Below are 8,687 nucleotides of genomic sequence, written 5' to 3' on the forward strand. Positions count from 1 at the left end.
AGTTCTGTTGGGAGCAAAACTTGACATTAGAAATGGACAGTTTGTACCATTTGGAAGTGTTTTGAATTCAGACAAGTTGTACAGTGAAGTGTTGAAAATTTGCTTCTTCCAATCCCCAGTTATTATTAAAGAAGGCATCTCTCCCGAGGGAGAATTCTAAGGGAGCATAGAAGGAAGTTTGAAGTCATCCAGATGACAAATTCAGGACAAGTCTTCACCTCTTAGAATTCAGAATTAATCTTAGGCATGCCTGGGTGGCTCAGTCAGTTAAATGTCCGACTCTTCATCTCAGCTCAGGTCTTTGTTTTGTTTTGTTTTTGTTTTTAATTTTTTTTTTTTAACATTTATTTACTTTTGAGACAGAGAAAGAGCATGAACAGGGGAGGGTCAGAGAAAGAGGGAGACACAGAATCTGAAACAGGCTCCAGGCTCTGAGCTGTCAGCACAGAGCCCGACGCAGGGCTTGAGCCCACGGACCGCGAGATCATGACCTCAGCCGAAGTCGGACGCTTAGCCGACTGAGCCACCCAGGCGCCCCTCAGCTCAGGTCTTGATCTCAGGGTTGTGAGTTCAAACCCCGTTAAAAAAAAAGAAGAAAAGAATTCAGAATTAATCTTAGAAATTGGACCTAGGATAGTTGTCATAGAGATTCATGTTAACACATTTACTTGAATTGGAACATAGAGTTACAATGTTGCCTCTGGGCAAAGACTTAAATGGATACTTCAAAAAGAAGATAAATGAACGGCCAATAAGCATATGAAAATGTGTGATATTATTAGGCATCAGAGACACGCAAATTAGAACTCAGAGATACCATTTCCTACCTGCTGGAATTGCTAAAATTAAAAGGGCTGATGATACCAAATGTTGAAGGGGCTATGGAGCAACTCTTATATATTGCTGGTGGGAATGTAAAGTGGTAAAACCACTCTGGTAAACAGTCTGGGAATGTTTGTAAAGTTAAAAATGCACTTACTTTGTAACCCAGCAATTCCAAGATTATGACTATGTGGATTATATGAAACAGGTCTGCAAACAAAAAACTTGTACAAGAATGTTCATAACAACTTCATTCATAATATCCCAAACCTGGAAACAACCGAAATGTCTGTCAACAAATAAATGGATAAATTGTGGTATATTCATACAGAGGGGTACTTCTCAGAATAAAGAACAAACTACTGATGCATGAAACAATATGGATGAATCTTAAAAACATGGTGTGTGGGGGGTGCCTGGGTGGCTCAGTCAGTTAAATGTCCGGCTCTTGGTTTGGGCTCAGCTCATGATCTCATGGTTTGTGAGTTTGAGCCCTACACCGGGCTCTGTGGTCAGCACAGAGCCCAGTGAGGATTCTCTCTCTCTCTCCCTCTCTCTTTGCCCCTCCCCCACGCGTGTGTGTACACTCTCTCTTTCAAAATAAATAAAAATAAAAAAACCAAGAAAAGAGTACATTTATATGAAGTTTTGGAACAGGCAAAACTTACCTATGGTCTAAGAAATCAAATAGCGGTTACCTGCAGTTGGGAGTGGCAGGGAGGGAATTAACTTGCAATGGCACAGGAGGGAACTTTATGTGGTGGTGGAAGTATTGACTGTGATGGTTACATAGGTTTATGCATTTGTCAAAACTCGTACTGTAAACGTACATTTTTGTATGTAATTTATATGCCAATACATTTGATTTTAAAATACCTATTCCAACTCTCCAAACTGAAGTCTCTGAAAGAGGTCTGATGTAGCTGATTGATTTAACAGTAAAGGCCAATGTGGCCAGTTAGGTAACATATAAGATTTTCCCCATAAATTGAGTGAAAGCCGAGTGTTTGATTAAAACATACTTAAATTACATGAGAAGATACATTTTATGAAAGTGTATTGTGTTTTTTTAAAGTTTTTATTTATAGTCCAGTTAGTTAACACAGTGTCATATTAGTTTCAGGTGTACAATATAGTGATTCAACTATTCCATATAACACCCAGTGCTCATCACAGCAAGTGCATTCCTTAATCCCCATCACCTATTTTACGTTCCTTCAAAGTATATTGTATTGGCAAAGATTTTCTTAGCCCTTTGTGAGGAATTGGGTTATACAGTATATCTCAAAAGCAAGTGAAAAGGTCTGAGTTTTGGTTAATGAGTATTTGATAAGTCTTTGTGGTATATGTCTTAGAAATTGAGAAAGTGAATGATTAATGAATGGGCAACAAATTCTTTCACTAAGTAGATATTTTCTACTTCTTTGCTTACAATGTGATTTAAAGATGACCTAATTGAATTATCAACTCATCTATCATTTGAAATTTTTGATGTTACACCAGTGTGATTTTGGAGTATATAACTCGGTTGAGAGTTGAAAGAATTTAATGCCACGGCAATAACAAAACTCCTTCCATTCCCATGTATTTATTTATATGAACATTTCTCAGCAATTATATCTCTAAAAATAATAACTAAATAATAAAAGTTGTGTGAAACTTTTAATGGTTTTGTAGAGCATTGTTGTAACAAGCTTGCCTAAAGGGTTATGTGACTTTCTAGGAGAATATTACTTAATTTAATTCACCATTTACTATTAATCAGGGTACAGACATTTTACAACTCTATGAATTATATGTTAACTTAAAAAAAACAAATAAGATGAAAATGATTTCTTTCCCAGGGAGAAAATAACCTTAAAAGTGTTGGCTCTATTACCTTTTGGTCATTAACCAGTTTTATATCTGATTTAGCAATCTTATCTCAGGATTCCTTTTTGTTACTGACGATATGTATATACATTTCTTGTATCCTCTTTTGAATTAGTTTTGTCATCTTGCTGGTCCTCATTAATCAGTTAAAATTTTGGCATGTGCTCAGAAATTTAGAATTAAGTTTTTAACATTCTAAGAATTACTTTTGATATAAAAAAAATAGAGTTAATGCTGAGTCCTGCTAGCCATAACTAACATTCTTCCCACAGATACATGAATGACATTTTTAAAAAGTTGTGTCACTAAGAGATGCACTTTCAGTAAAGTTTTGCTTTTATATTTAATAATTATCAGCATTTGTAATGTTTGTTGTTCTGATTGACATATTCATGATTCTTATAGTGATAACTGAATCTGGAAGAAAAAATTTAACTCATATGTTTTAGTTTAGGTTCCCCTAAAAGCAGGGCCTGAGATAAAGCTTTCTGTACAGCTCATATATTTTAGGAAGAGATTCTAGGGAACAAGAGTGGGGAACTGGGGAGAGTGAAGCATAGGAGGGATAGTCAAAATAGGGTCTACTATTGAGCTGGTTATCCTTGTCGGTCAAGGATTGCCTCAGAAGAGTTCATTTCTTGAGAGATCATACACGAAAAAGTGACAGAGAACCTTGAGGCAGACAGCAAGAGATAAGGGAATGCAGTTATAGAGAGTTGTCCTCAGCTTCTTATTGTAGCTGGTCACCAGAGTGACAGCTGAAGGGGAAAAAAAGAGGTCAAAAGATTGTAAAATAAAGTATGAAAGCTATCTAACATAGCTTCTTACAATCAAAGGAAATTTTAGCATTTTAATACCAATTAAGTACATATTTTTACTACAGAGAAGTATGGCATGATGATCAATAAAAGACTTTAAAGCATATACAAGTATAACATTAGGTTAAAATTTTCTAAGTAGAATGAGAGAAATACAAATTTAAGGGGAAACTATGATACAAAATTTCCAACTGTTAAGAAGAGCTTGTGCATGTATTAGTTTTAAGTGGATAAGATGGGTATAAAATTTCTATGGTACTTAGATTCTAGTGGATATATTCTAGAAAATGACATAAGTTTTATTTTATTTATTGATTTGTTAGAGGGTGCAAGTGAATGAGGGGCAGAGAGAGAATCCAGGAGGGGCAGAGAGACAGAGAGGGAGAAGGGGGGCTCACCCAAAGTGGGACTTGTTTTTACTGGAAGCAGGGCTCCTGTTCACCCAAAGCAGGGCTGAAGCTCACCAGATGTGGGACTTGAATTCACGAACTATGAGATCATAACCTGATCCGAAATCAGATGCTTAACTGACTGAGCCACCCAGGCACCCCTAAGTTTTATTTTTAAATTTTAATATTTACAGTATGCCAGAAATTATGTCCTTAGCAGTTATTTAAATAATGAAACTTGTAAATATCAGGCTAAAGGTGTCATCTTAAAAGTACATAGTTTTCCAAAATTCTTTCAAGGATTGTTCAACCTAAATTTCTTTCAAGACTACTGATTTCAAACATTCCTCATCTGATAATGCAAATATTTATATAGCACTATATGCCAGGAACTGTTCTAAACCTTCAGTTACATTTGCTCATTTGATCCTAATAACAACCTGATGGATTTGATTCTATTATCATCATTATCATCTGTTTTATAGACATGAAAACTGAGGCACACAGTGACAAAGTAACTTACCCAATCTAGTAGGTATTAGAGCTGGGATTCGAATGTGGGCAGTTTGGCTGGTGAATCCATACTTTTAACTGCTATCCTATCTGATACAGTTTCTAGTCAACCAACTCAGGGAATGCATCAATGCCTTGTGCTGTGTAGCTGATCTAAATTTTCAAGATAATAAATACAGTTACAAAAAAAAAGGGAACAATTGTACATTCCAATAATTATTTCTCAAGCCTCCCTTCTCATGAAAACAGAGAAATATTTTATGTAGTCGGATCCAAGGTTTTTTAGGTATTTGAAGTTTTAACTCTGTCAGCTTTTAAAGTTTTTATTTTCTTCTCCCTTGCGTGTGGCATCTAAATCTCAGAGAATTGTGCAGTGTCACGACATCAGATAGACATTGCCCAAGCTGCCATCTTCCGAGATGTAAGGCATCCTGCCTGGTCCTGGGACTCCTATGAAAGCATCTGCTGAGATGTCTATTTTCCTATCAGCCTCCAGTGGTCAGTCCACTCACTCTGTTCCTTTATCCTGTCAGCAAGACCCCTCTGGCTCCATCAGCTCCTCAGCACCATTTCTACTCCCTTCTGTGGGCAGGACAATTTGGTTGCCCTCCTGGGCCACTCAGAGCCAGGAGGAGCAGTACAGCATCAGGGCTACTGTTCACAGTTACACTGCTTCTCCAAGTCTGACACTGTTGAGTCACCTGGCACTGTTGAGTGTCCACTAGGCCAGCAGCAGTAGCAACCAACACTGAAGCTCCAGTCAGGCACTGAATCAAAATCCATTTGATTAAACCGGTTTCTTCCTATCATGGATCAAGTAGTGATTTGACTTTATTGGAAGAGAATCTTAATCAGGATTTCTCACCCACCAAGCTCCTGCTGTCACATCGCCCTCTGTGGATTTACAGACTGCTTTATACATCATCATGCTACCTTGCTTAATATTGCCTTTGAGCAGTGAACTCACTTTACAGTGACGTTTGCCTGTGAGACCTGAATTGGGAATTGTGGGGGAAAGAGTTGGTAGAGTATGAGGCCACCATTTTGCTGGCATGACCTTGCAAGTGTGACATGGCTCTTGAGCTAACAGTTCTGGCAGCAGCTTCCTCATCCCAGGTTGTAACTATGTCAGTGTATTCCAAGAGGACAATGGCTTCCTTACTTCCAGATTGTGGCCAAGGTTGTATGATCCTGGAACCAGAACCTGGAGGGTAGTAAATTCCTGATGTGAAACTTTCTTTCCTTTTTCAGGACAGTCTGTGATGTTCTGGGAGTCATTCCTTGAGGCCCAGCCCAGTGTCTTTTCCTGTAACCCTCAAACTGATTTTTTTAGTACCTAATTCTCTGTATTAAATGCTTTTCTGGGGTGCCAGGGTGGCTCAGTTGGTTGAATGTCTGACTCTTGATTTCGGCTGAGGTCATGGTCCCAGGATCATGGGATTGATCCCCATGTTGGGCTCCATGCTGAGTGTGGAGCCTGCTTAAGATTCTCTCTTTCTCTCTCTCTGCCTCTCCCCTCTCGTGATCTCTCTCTCTCTCTCTAAAATAAAGAAAAATTAAATCATTAAAAAGATGCTTTTCTGATTATAATAGTTAGAATGGCTCCTAGTAACCACAAAAGAACCTTGATGGTTATAGTGGTGAACTTTCTAATTCAGATATCCTATGTACAGACATAACTCCCAGGTCATTACTTAGAGGTTCTAGATTTGTAACTGGATGTAGTGAACGAAGAGACTTTGGGTTGCACCATCTTTAGTGAGTGAGTAATTGCAACTTTGAGTTGCACTATGTTAACTGGGATTTTTCTGAAGCATAAATATGGGGGAAGGGAGGAAGGTTATAGTTCATGGAGGGCAAATAAATTAGTGAATTATATGGACATTTAAAAATTCTTTTTACCCGTTGCATTAAAATCTCATTCTTAGATTTAAGAAATCTTTCACCTTATAAATTTGGAAGGGAGGCAAAACCCCCTTTCCATTTTAGAAGTTGGAAGTGCCAGATAATTGCTTTCCTGGCCTCCTCTGCAGCTAGACTACAGGCGCATGGCCTAAGCTCAGCCAATAAGATACACCTGCAACTTTCTGCAGCAGAAATGTGACAGTTCTTGGGGGAATGGTGGTTGTAGTGCCCATGGTGGTGTGCAGTGTTGGAAGCTAGTAGTGTTGGCCGTACAAGCTTAGTGCTTAGTGGCGACAGCGGTAGTGTCTTTCCCAGGATGTCTGCAACATGTACCCCAAACCTGGTTCTCCAGCCTCCCTGGGTATTTCATGGTCTATTCAATATTATATAATAAATTCTTTTCTTCCATATATAAGCCAGACTAAGTTTCTGTGGTTAGCCACTAACTGTGATTGATATAATTATCAATACCATCGTTTAAAAGGTTACAGCAGCTCCATCCACACTGTTGCAAATGACAAGATTTCATTCTTTTTGATCACTGACCATTGTATATATATACTACATCTTCTTTATCCATTCATCAGTGGGTGGGTATTTGGGCTCTTTCAGGGTTGCTGGAGGGGAGTTGGGTGGGGTGATGGGCTAAATGGGTGATGGGCATTAAGGAGGGCACTTGTTGGGATGAGCACTGAGTATTATATGTAAGTGATGAATCACTAAATTCTACTCCTGAAACCATTACTACACTATATGTTAACTAACTTGGATTTGAATTTAAATAAATAAATAAATAAGAAAAAAAAAAACAATTGGGAACAGCTTAAATATCTACTGAGAATTAGTTAAGTAAAAGATATGCAACAATCTAAAAAGAAAAAAAAGGTTATAGCAGCATCTTCAAAAGTCTATTTCATGGAACACTAGTTTCTCAGAAAAAGAGTCCACGGCTCAGTAAGTTTGGATAACAATGTATCTCTTAGAATGATTCATAATTCAAAGGAATACTTTAGAAATTCTGAGAGGTCTCACAAGAAAGATTTTTACTTGTTACCAGATTGACTGTGAAGTTGACTTATGGTAGGAGGGGGTATACTGAGAAAACTACAGTGAAATATGGTGGGAGCCAGGGAATTAAGTCAACTTTGAATTCCACATTGTTTTTGGACTTCGAAATATGTGAGGTAACATTCCCTTATATTTAATACCATTGAAGCTCAGCTTCCCATTACTTGCCATGAAAAACTATGTAAAACATCATCTAACATCTTAACCTCTCATTTATTTGACTTTATCATCACCAATGACCTCCACTCTATCTCAGCCACTCACTCCAATGGTCTCATCTTGTTATCACTCAAAACTGTTCTACTTTTAAAATCTTAAATTCAGAAATTCTTTTGACCACAACCACCTATTTGTCCTTTCTTCCTAACTGATCAACATCTTTTATTACACTTTGACCTTATCTAAATCTTCTGCTGAAACTTGCTCAACTTTCCACTGGTAAATTTATAGACCTTCCCTAAATCTGTCCCATCTTCTTCCCTCTTGTTCAGTGGAGGAGATGACTCCTACTTATCAGAGGCTAATCCTTCCACTGAGCTCTGGAGCCATCCCCTCTTTGTCCTCATATTTTTTTTCTTCCATCATAAATGTTTCTTTTTCCCTCTTTTATATCATTTGTCTATCTTCATTGGATCATTCCTATACACATTTAAACAAGCACTGTTTTTCTCATTTAAAAACAGACCATCTAGGGGAACTTAGCTGGCTCAGTCGGTAGAGCATGTGGCTCTTGATCTCGGAGTCATGAGTTCGAGCCCCACATTGAGGGTAGAGATTACATAAAAAATAATAACAAAATCTTAAAAAAATAAAAAGTGAAAAAGAAAAGAAAAACAAACCATCTGTAGACTTTATGTGTCTCTTCAACCTGACCCAATGCAGTCAACCTTTCTTCACCTCTTATTCTCTCTTCAACCTTCTACCTGCTCCACTCTGGCCTATCCCTTTACAACTCTATGGGAGAAGATATTGAGAAGTGAGTCAGGGGAGTTTGGCTGATCAAATTATTTTTGAAAGTTCTCTTTCTCATTCAGACTTGCATGGATAATGCTTGATACAACCTCCCATGTATTTGTGATGTTATGTGCCAATAAATGCCCCACTATGTTGCTGGCCAAACTACTGTATTTTTATATGTTGCTTTACAACTTCCAAAAGATCACAACTACTGAAAAAATAGGAAATGGATCCCAATGGGCCTAACAGTGAACTTTCCTACAAAGTTCCTTATCAAAGTAAATAGCACGACCCTCCACTGTTTTACATGTCAGAAAACTGACACCATCCTTCACATCTTCTC

This window comes from Panthera pardus, unplaced genomic scaffold (assembly GCF_024362965.1).
Source record: "Panthera pardus isolate Hobbes unplaced genomic scaffold, ASM2436296v1 HiC_scaffold_11, whole genome shotgun sequence".
Taxonomy (NCBI): domain Eukaryota; kingdom Metazoa; phylum Chordata; class Mammalia; order Carnivora; family Felidae; genus Panthera; species Panthera pardus.